The sequence below is a fragment of the Schistocerca cancellata genome, chromosome 2 (assembly GCF_023864275.1).
Source record: "Schistocerca cancellata isolate TAMUIC-IGC-003103 chromosome 2, iqSchCanc2.1, whole genome shotgun sequence".
Classification (NCBI taxonomy): Eukaryota; Metazoa; Arthropoda; class Insecta; order Orthoptera; family Acrididae; genus Schistocerca; species Schistocerca cancellata.
This window is the reverse complement of record NC_064627.1, coordinates 267188620-267199806: the sequence shown is the minus strand read 5'-3', so window position 1 is coordinate 267199806 and position 11187 is coordinate 267188620.

Here is an 11187-nt window from a genome sequence, read left to right as displayed (position 1 = left end):
AGACATATACCTAATCTTTGAAATATTATTTTACCATAGTAATTGTTTATGACCGTCAGAATACAAATGATATAATAGCATAAAATTGAACTGGTTTTCATTAAATATACCACATTAGTGAAAAGTATTGGCTTGCTGTAACATACAAAACATTAGACAGCACCTAATCTACCAGCTTTTCTATTACAAATTTTTCCATTCAACTGCTGAGCAGACATTTTGATAAAGAACACCTTATATCTATTCCAGGTAGATAGCATGATATACAGGGTGGTCCATTGATAGTGACCGGGCCAAATATCTCATGAAATAGGCATCAAATAAAAAACTACGAAGAATGAAACTCGTCTAGTTTGAAGGAGGAAACCAGATAGTGCTATGGTTGGCCCGCTAGATGGCGGTGCCATAGGTCAAATGGACATCAACTGCATTTTTAAAAATAGGAACCGCCATTTTTTATTACATATTCATGTAGCATGTAAAGAAATATGAATGTTTAAGTTGGTCCACTTTTTTCACTTTGTGATAGATGGTGCCGTAATAGTCACAAACGTATAAGTACGTGGTAAATTAAACAATTAATTCATCTTAAACAAACCATTTCAAGAATTAAATCCTTTAAATAAAAACCTTGCAGACAGTATTTGCTTCATGATACATTACCCATGTTAAAATGGACCATTTACCAATTGTGGAAAAGGTAGATATCGTACTTATGTATGGTTATTGTGATCAAAATGCCCAACTGGCATGTGCTATGTATACTGCTCAGTATCCTGGATGACATCATCCAAGTGTCCGGACCATTCGCCAGATAGTTACGTTATTTAAGGAAACAGGAAGTGTTCAGCCACATGTGAAACATCAGCTACGACCTGCAACAAATGATGATGCCCAAGTAGGTGTTTTAGCTGCTGTCATGGCTAATCCACACATCAGTAGCAGACAAATTGTGTGAGGATCGGAAATCTCAAAAACATTGGTGTTGAGAATGCTACATCAACATCGATTGCACCCGTACCATATTTCTATGCACCAGGAATTGCATGGCGACGACTATGAACATCGTGTACAGTTCTGCCACTGGGCACAAGAGAAATTATGGGATGATGACAGATTTTTTGCATGCGTTCTATTTAGCGACGAAGAGTCATTCACCAACAGTGGTAACATAAACCAGCATAATATGTACTATTGGGCAACGGAAAATCCACAATGGCTGCGACCAGTGGAACATCAGCGACTTTGGCGGGTTAATGTATGGTGCAGCATTATGGGAGGAAGGATAATTGGCCCCCATTTTATCGATGGCAATCTAAATGGTGCAATGTATGCTGATTTCCTATGTAATGTTCTACCGATGTTACTACAAGATGTTTCACTGCATGACATAATGGCGATGTATGTTCAACATGATGGATGTCTGGCACATAGCTCGCGTATGGTTGAAGCAGTATTGAATAGCATATTTCATGACAGGTGGATCGGTCGTCGAAGGACCATACCATGGTCCGCACGTTCACCGGATCTGACGTCCCCGGATTTCTTTCTGTGGGGAAAGTTGAAGGATACTTGATGTTGTGAGCCAACGACAACACCTGACAACATGCATCAGCGCATTGTCAATGCATGTGCGAACATTACGGAAGGTGAACTACTCGCTGGTGAAAGGAATGATAGTACACGTATTGCCAAATGCATTGAGGTTGACGGACATCAATTTGAGCATTTATTGCCTTAATGTTGTATTTACAGGTAATCACATTGTAACAGCATGCGTTCTCAGAAATGATAAGTTCACAAAGGTATGTGTATCACATTCAAACAACCGAAATAAAATATTCAAATGTACCTGCGGTCTTTATTTTAATTTAAAAAACCTACTTTTTACCAACTGTTCATATAAAATTGTGAGCCATACGTTTGTGACTATTACAGTACCATCTATCACAAAGCGAAAAAAGTGGTCCAACTAAAACATTCATATTTCTTTATGTACTACGTGAATATGTAATAAAAATGGGGGTTCCTATTTTAAAAAATGCAGTTGATATCCATTTGACCTATGGCAGCACCATCTAGTGGGCCAACCATAGCGCCACCTGGTTTCCCAATACAAACTAGACAAGTTTCGTTCGTTGTAGTTTTTTCGTTTGATGCTTATTTCGTGAGATATATGGCCCGGTCATGATCAATGGACCACCCCGTGTACAGATACCAGATATGCAGCAAACATCATCCCTATCTTATAGTAGTGAAAGGGGTGAAAGAGTTATTAAATAACACTACCAATGGTTGACCATAATGCTCATTAAGGCAGTCGAAATAACATGGAAAGAAAACACATATGATTCTCAAAACCTGGGAATCAGAACTACTTCTGTTCCAGTAACTATCTCCAACAGAAATTTCCATTTTCTTCATGCTCCACAGATGGAGCCACCCCAGTAATATCAACATGATATATTTCTTTCTGAGAAATGTTCCTTTCCCATGTACACAGTAGTTCAAATGAATAGCCAGACAAGGTTGCACATCTATTCAGTCTTAATGTTTAAATCAGAACATAGCAGACTATAAACAGTCTAACGTAATGGGAATCACGTCCAAGATGTAAGGTGATAGAATTTCACTATAACTGGCACAAACATCAGAAGTAAACTTTACACCAACTCTAAACATTTTCTCAACTTTTCACAAAATCATCAGCACAATGAGAGTATAACATTATAAACTCAATGAGAGCATCATATCCAAAATGTAAAGTAACAGAATTTCATTATAACTGCACAAACATCATAAGTAAATATCAGACCAACTCTCCTCAAAAATCATACATATGTCGCATTATCATATTTTCTGACCACCTGCATTTATTTAACCAACATAATCCTTGAATTACTAACTACTGGAGGACATGGATAGTGGAAGGGGGGTCAGTTTGGACAGAAAAGTAAGAGAGGATGTGACCCGAAAAGGAAAGAGTCACACCTACTCGGAGCCTTGGGTTCACCACCGCCTAATTGCAAAAAGAGTTTGCAACCTCCTGAGGAAAAACAATTCTTGTGATGTTATAAGAGTGATCAAGATTGTCTGTATAATTTCAGCTATATAACATTACTGAGTCCAAATACAACAAATTCAAATGGTCCTACATAAATATCAAACAACCCTCATTATTGCCAGGTAAAAGCATATACAGGTGTTCAAATATGCACTTTTCACCCCCACTCTACAAATAGACAAAATATACACTCCTGGAAATTGAAATAAGAACACCATGAATTCATTGTCCCAGGAAGGGGAAACTTTATTGACACATTCCTGGGGTCAGATACATCACATGATCACACTGACAGAACCACAGGCACATAGACACAGGCAACAGAGCATGCACAATGTCGGCACTAGTACAGTGTACATCCACCTTTCGCAGCAATGCAGGCTGCTATTCTCCCATGGAGACGATCGTAGAGATGCTGGATGTAGTCCTGTGGAACGGCTTGCCATGCCATTTCCACCTGGCGCCCCAGTTGGACCAGCGTTCGTGCTGGACGTGCAGACCGCGTGAGACGACGCTTCATCCAGTCCCAAACATGCTCAATGGCGGACAGATCCGGAGATCTTGCTGGCCAGGGTAGTTGACTTACACCTTCTAGAGCACGTTGGGTGGCACGGGATACATGCGGATGTGCATTGTCCTGTTGGAACAGCAAGTTCCCTTGGTAGAACGATGGGTTCGATGACGGTTTGGATGTACCGTGCACTATTCAGTGTCCCCTCGACGATCACCAGTGGTGTACGGCCAGTGTAGGAGATCGCTCCCCACACCATGATGCCGGGTGTTGGCCCTGTGTGCCTCGGTCGTATGCAGTCCTGATTGTGGCGCTCACCTGCACGGCGCCAAACACGCATACGACCATCATTGGCACCAAGGCAGAAGCGACTCTCATCGCTGAAGACGACACGTCTCCATTCGTCCCTCCATTCACGCCTGTCGCGACACCACTGGAGGCGGGCTGCACGATGTTGGGGCGTGAGCGGAAGACGGCCTAACGGTGTGCGGGACCGTAGCCCAGCTTCATGGAGACGGTTGCGAATGGTCCTCGCCGATACCCCAGGAGCAACAGTGTCCCTAATTTGCTGGGAAGTGGCGGTGCGGTCCCCTACAGCACTGCGTAGGATCCTACGGTCTTGGCGTGCATCCGTGCGTCGCTGCGGTGCGGTCCCAGGTCGACGGGCACGTGCACCTTCTGCCGACCACTGGCGACAACATCGATGTACTGTGGACACCTCACGCCCCACGTGTTGAGCAATTCGGCGGTACGTCCACCCGGCCTCCCGCATGCCCACTATACGCCCTCGCTCAAAGTCCGTCAACTACACATACGGTTCACGTCCACGCTGTCGCGGCATGCTACCAGTGTTAAAGACTGCGATGGAGCTCCGTATGCCATGGCAAACTGGCTGCCACTGACGGCGGCGGTGCACAAATGCTGCGCAGCTAGCGCCATTCGATGGCCAACACTGCGGTTCCTGGTGTGTCTGCTGTGCCGTGCGTGTGATCATTGCTTGTACAGCCCTCTCGCAGTGTCCGGAGCAAGTATGGTGGGTCTGACACACCGGTGTCAATGTGTTCTTTTTTCCATTTCCAGGAGTGTAGATAAAAATATGCAGATATTCACACATAAAAGAAAGATGAATATAAACTACAAAAATTATTTTACAGTATTAGCTTCAAATGTGTTAAGTTATCCAATTTATCACTTCTCTGTGTTTGAATTTACAGAAAGCACTGAACATTATTTGCACCTTTTATGATTTGTAATTTTCTTTCAATTAGTCTTTTCATTAATACTGGGTCAGAATATTCATAACTTGTCTTAATAAGGTGTACAGCATGGGTTTGTCTGTGTGGCATAGAGTATACATTCTTCAACACAGTTTACTATTTTCTGGTTGTTTATTTGGTTTTGTGGTACTTTCATTAAATGGGTAGTTGTTTTTGCAAAGCTCCCTCAAATCTGTCTGCAGGCTACTGATCTCAACACACACACTCCCTTCCTCCACCATTTGTACACATTCACTGATTGAATTACCTTTACGTACCTGTCCCAAATTCCAAAACAACTTTCCTTTTCTAAATGCACATTTTGACAAATTTCATTTATGATTTCAAACTTTTGGCCACTATGATTACACCTGTTACTATAGTCATTACATTCAGACACAACATCACAAACATCTGCTGGCAAAATTGAACAGTCATGTACTTCTCTACTTGTCTCAAAATCATCACTCAAGCTTACATCAGAGTTTCCAGAATTATTCAGCACACAATCATCAACCTTAACTTCTGTATTCACCATTTCATCCAATTTTGTGAGCAACATAGTATTATCAACCTCATCATCATAATCAGAAACATTATCATCACACTTAATATTATTCTCAGCACTAAATTCATTTCTCTCTTCATACACTTCTTCAACAACCTCAACAGTGTGACCATTCTGTTCTACCACATCCTCATTTTTCTGTCTATTATCTACTGCAATTTCATTTGTAATTACCCTGTCATTCTGACTTTTATTGCCAAGTGCATGATCATTAACTTCCAAAATGACAACACCAGTATCACTTTTTTCAGTCATTCCACAATCACTCAACATTTTCACTAATCCTCACTCATCAAATCTGTTTTCAACACTATCAGTAGATACTACTGCACTACTACTGCCAAAGAAATTTGTCAAAACGTTTTCCTCTAATTTAAATTCAGATTTTCTTCTACTTTTCTGTTCATTTTTGTTTTCAGATAAAAAAGTTTTCCAAAATGCTCTATCAAACTTCATTCTATTCACTTCAGGTTGTGTTCTGGATACAAAATTTTGGTATGTCCTATTTGTTCTACCCCTTTCCCTTCTGAATTTGGCACCATGTTCCTGGCAGTCTATGTTTCACTGCATCAGTTTGGATCATTTCATCAAGTGGTTTATCATGATGTACTAAAGTTCTTAACTGTTGTTTACAAAAGGTTTTCATGTGACCACTACCCTGCTTGAAATTTGGGCCATTCAGAAATTCTGACTCAGTTCGGGCTTGTCTAATCTCTGACCAAAATTTGTTCATGAAAGCACATTCTGCTTCATCAAACAATATCTCATGTTTGATTGCTTGGTTCGCCCATGACAAAGCCTCCCAATCTAAAAATCTTTTAAAAAATATATTTTCAAATTATCGCACATTTTATTGTCAAAGTTATCTTTTATCTGGCACATGAAATCAACTGGATGTATATTCCCTTCCCCAGAAAATGTTTTAACATTCACATTGTTCCACAAAGGATTGTAATTACTGAAGGATTTCATAACAACGGAATCTTCGATTTCTTGGAATTTTGATTTTAAGTTTGAAATTTGGCCTAAACAAGTACCTACATCTTCTTTTAATTCTGCACAATTGTCATTTGTGATTTTTGTGAAATTTTGTATACTATTCACAGTTTCTGAAAATTTCTTAACGATCTCTTTACTGAATCCTTTTAATTGTTGCACTTCTGCAGTTGCAAATTTTTTGAAACTATCCACAGAATCTAACCTCTCTTCAAATTTTTGGTATTCCTGTTTTAAGGTAACGATTTCTCCTTCTGTAGTCGACACATTTTTGGTATTCTTGTCTACTTTTTCACAGCATCTTTCTAAACTCTCATTTGTCTCATTAATTTTGGTTCCATGCTTGTCTAATTTTTTATCGATTGAATCAAGAAAAGTTTTCTGTTTATCAATTGATCTTTTTTGTTCATCCATTGGTCTTTTTTGTTCTTCCATTAACTGAACTAGCCTATCATAGATACATTTGATTCAAATCCACGAAAGGATGAACATACACTACTTTGGTCACTATCATCTCCGATTTCATTGTTCCGATTAAGTACATCATCTACTTCCTGTCTTGATAAGCAAATACATGCATTATTATCCGTAACATCTATGCTATTTTGCATGTTTCCATCAATCTACTTCCCTATTGAATGAGATTTTCACTCTGCAGCAGAGTGTGCACTGATTGAAACTTCCTGGCAGATTAAAACTGTGTGCCAGACCGAGACTCAAACTCAGGGCCTTTGCCTTTCTCAGGCAAGTGCTCTACCATCTGAACTACCAAAGCATGACTCACGCCTCACTTCTGCCAGTATCTCGTCTCCTACTTTCCAAACTTCACAGAAGCTCTCCTGCGAACCTTGCAAAACTAGCACTTCTGGAAGAAAAGATATTGTGGAGACACGGCTTAGCCACAGCCTGGAGGATGTTTCCAGAAAGAGTCGTGCTTGGTTAGCTCAGATGGTAGAGCACTTGCTCGTGAAAGGCACACAGTTTTAATATACTTCCATATTGTTCTCCGTACTGCTGATACAATCGAAATTTTCCACAAGTAAACTATTAAGTAAATTTTGTACTCACAGTTAGGTTTTCTATGTTGCGTTTTACATAAGTATTATTAAGTTCTTTTTGTAGTTTTTTTCATTTCCTTTGTTGCCCAGTCATCACAAAAGGAATTTTTGTAGTACAATAACAAATAAATTCTCAAACAAAATACAATAATAGTTTACAGAATTACACTGCATCCCAGCTCCATACACCACATAAAACATTGCTATGAATTAGTTTGATTTAAGGTCGTGTACTCATCGTTGCAGACGATCTGTCGCAGCCGTAATCCTGGTTTCTTAGACAGCTACTCTAAAATGTGACTATGAAGTTAAATGAATAATTAATCCCGTATAATGTTTCAGCAGAGTATTCATTACGATCTCAAAGTAAATCAAAGCATCTTGACTAAATTGAAATAAGTAGTAACATACTTACAATAATGAAATCAATCCTACTCAACAAGCTACATGCTTTCTGTCCAAATACTCACAAAGTAATGACTCCCAAGCCAACATGGCATACCCTATATATATGTTCTAAGCAGTCCCAAACAATCATCAGCATTGTTATAAAGGTTTTTTTAATAAAATTACAATTAAAACTGTTATCTAAATATTAATGTCTGATTCCATCAGTTGCATTGGCACTTATAGAACGAATATATATAACAAAATTTAACCATTTGATATTTTATAAATGTGAAAATACTCAAATATGAAATATTAACAATACTTTGGATGTTTTTATTAATTACAGAAGATTCATACTGAAGTAAACATTCCAACTAATTACAGGACCTACACTCTTCAATACAATTTCAATATACTAATTATCTTATTAGTGACTATTTCACAAGTACATGTTTACCTACACCCCTATAGTATTTATGTCAGAAATTTCTTGTTTATAGTCGAAAATATTTTTTTTAATCGGTTTTAATGGACTGTTATGTCTCAACTGTAAGTGAAAAATGTAGGTCTAACCAACCAAGTGTCTAAACTTAGCAAAAAGAGTAAGTTCTCATAATCATGTGAATTATAAGGGAATTGCTACTGAATTCACATAACCATCTGTGTAATAAACTGAGTGACAATAAGCAAGGTGACAAGTACACATTTATATGGACAAGTGTGAGGAATAAGCAATGTACTATAGAATCTATGCAGCCATGTATCTAGTAAATATAGTGATAATAAGCAAAGTGTCAGGTGTTGGTTAATATAAGTACATGAGCAACAGATGTTCAAGATAGTTCACCAGACATTCACAATTGTTAGTATTTATCAGTTTTCTCATGCCTAAATGAAAGGACATCTGGAATTGTTTTCATCTTCGACATAAGCAGCATACCAACAGATTTCATCTAAAAGGATTATACATGTATTGGTAATATGAGCGGGTTGGTAGTATATGTGCAAAATGAATGCCAGGAGTTCAAAATATGTGTGTGTGTGTGTGTGTGTAGAAATGGTGTAAAGAATAGAAAAAGAAAGGAATGTGATATCAGAAACTATATTTATATTGAAGAAAATGTCACATGGCTAGGGCCCTGGATTTACCACATGCATAATGCATAAAGAGGATGCATTTTCCTGATTGTATTTTTCTCTTGTAATGATCAAATTCATATGAAGAAAATTCCAAATTGGTATAAAAATTTCTGAATAAACAAGTTGGTGTGTAAAAGGTATTAACTTAATCAGAATGCTTGAATGGTTCCAATTGTGCTACATTTTTGAGTCCATAAAGCATCTTGGATTTGAGAAATGAGCCTGTAAGCATTAGGATGTGGGTTTTCATAAATTTCAAAAGGTTCTATGTAAATATCAAAAAATTTCTTAATTTCACTATTTTCTGCTTTAGAATTTGTACAAATTTTTGTTAGAACTAAATCTACAATTTTAAATTGTGTGGGTTTTACTTTCCTATTATATCTCTGGTATCTCTTATTGTAATACTGTCTCCTAGTCCCTTACAATATCCTCCCTTTCAGTGGCAACTATCCTTTTGCACGCTGGAATTCACTGAGTTCATTAATGAGGTAAGCCAGTTTCCTGTTATAAAAAATTACATTTGGTGAGAATTCTGTTGCAGTATGTCATAAGCTTTTTCACCATCTTCAGAACTACTGATATATTCTAATCAATTTGAATGATCCTTACTGCAGTATGTTCTACATAAATGATTATTTCTCCCATGTATCATTTTGTCAGGTTACATCTTGGTGGCTAAGTGGAAATATGTTGTAGTCTTCGATAAATTATTTTCATACTTTTGATGTAAACTGACTTCCTTTATCAGATAAAACTGTCTTTGGTATGCCTACTGTTTGAAAAACAGTCCTTTGTGATTTTAGTAATGATTTTCTTGCTGGATGATTTCTTCAAAGGACAGAGTTTTATATATTTTGAGAACTAACCTACCATGACAAATATATATTGAAAACTACCTTCAGGTCTTGCCAATTTGCCAAACAAGTCAATATCTACTTAACCCATTTGCTTATTGGGTATAACACTTTGCAAAAGGCCTCTATTCATTTTGTTGTTAACATTAACCCTTTGATATCTATCACAATTACCAGAAACTTTCTGATTTTTTGGCAATGTTGTGAAAAATGTTTTCCTGAATTTTTTTAATACCCTTCCACAAACCACACTGTCCAAAACTTCCATGACCATCTCTTCTAAGTGTGTCAATATATACAAGGTGCTATCCAAAATTTTTGACTGGTGCTGCCATCTGTTGAAAACCTTCCCTTTGGACTAACGGTCTCGAAGTAGTTCCCATACACACGTACACACCGGTCCCAGTGTTTCTGCCACTGGTCAAACATTTTCTGGAAGGCCTGTTCTTTGACGGTGTTTATCACTGCCAGTGATGCTTCTTGAATCCTCTCTGGAGTGTCAAACTGATGGCTTTTCAACTTGAGTTTCACTTTTGGGAATAGTGTGAAGTTTATTGCCAAAAAGGTCCTGGTGAGCAAGGATGTATGACAGGACACATTGTCATGATGCAGCAGCCAGTTCCCTTGATGCCAAAGTTCGAGCCGTCATCACCGCACATTTTCACAGAGCCATTGCAAAACATCACAGTAGTACATGGAATTCATTGTTTGTTTTGGTGGGATGAATTCTTTGTGCACAATGCCCTTGGTATCAAAGAAAATGATGATCATGCTCTTAACTTTGCTCTTCACCTGTCTTGCTTTTTTGGGTCTTGGAGAGCCCGGGCTCTTCCACTGGAACACATGTGTATGGCTCATGCTCTGTCCCCCAAACAGTTGTTGAATCATTGCAAGGGTCTCTGTAGCACTTTTCCTGAAATTCACAGAATCTGATACACCCACTGTTCTGTTCGCAGATCCATCGTAAAATTTCCACACACCAAACACAGAGTATTATGGAAATCACTGTGGACCTGCAACACGTCCTCCCAGCTGCATGCCACTCCACACACTGACTCATCAGATATGCAGCTCTCCCCACCTAGCAGTGCAAAGATCTACTACTCCTACTTTCCAGATGGCCGCACCAGTCCCAAAAATTTTGGATTCCACGTCATATGTCTTTCCAACAAATTTTCCATCTGTCACTGTCAGGGCTCTGTCTAAAAAACAAAATAGCTATAAATTTGACAGTAAAGCTATACTTTATAATGTCTCTTCTTTCTTCTGAAATTTACAGTCAGATTTTTGTAAATTAACTGTACACATGGCGTTTCTTTGACAGTACAGCTTACACTTTTGAATACA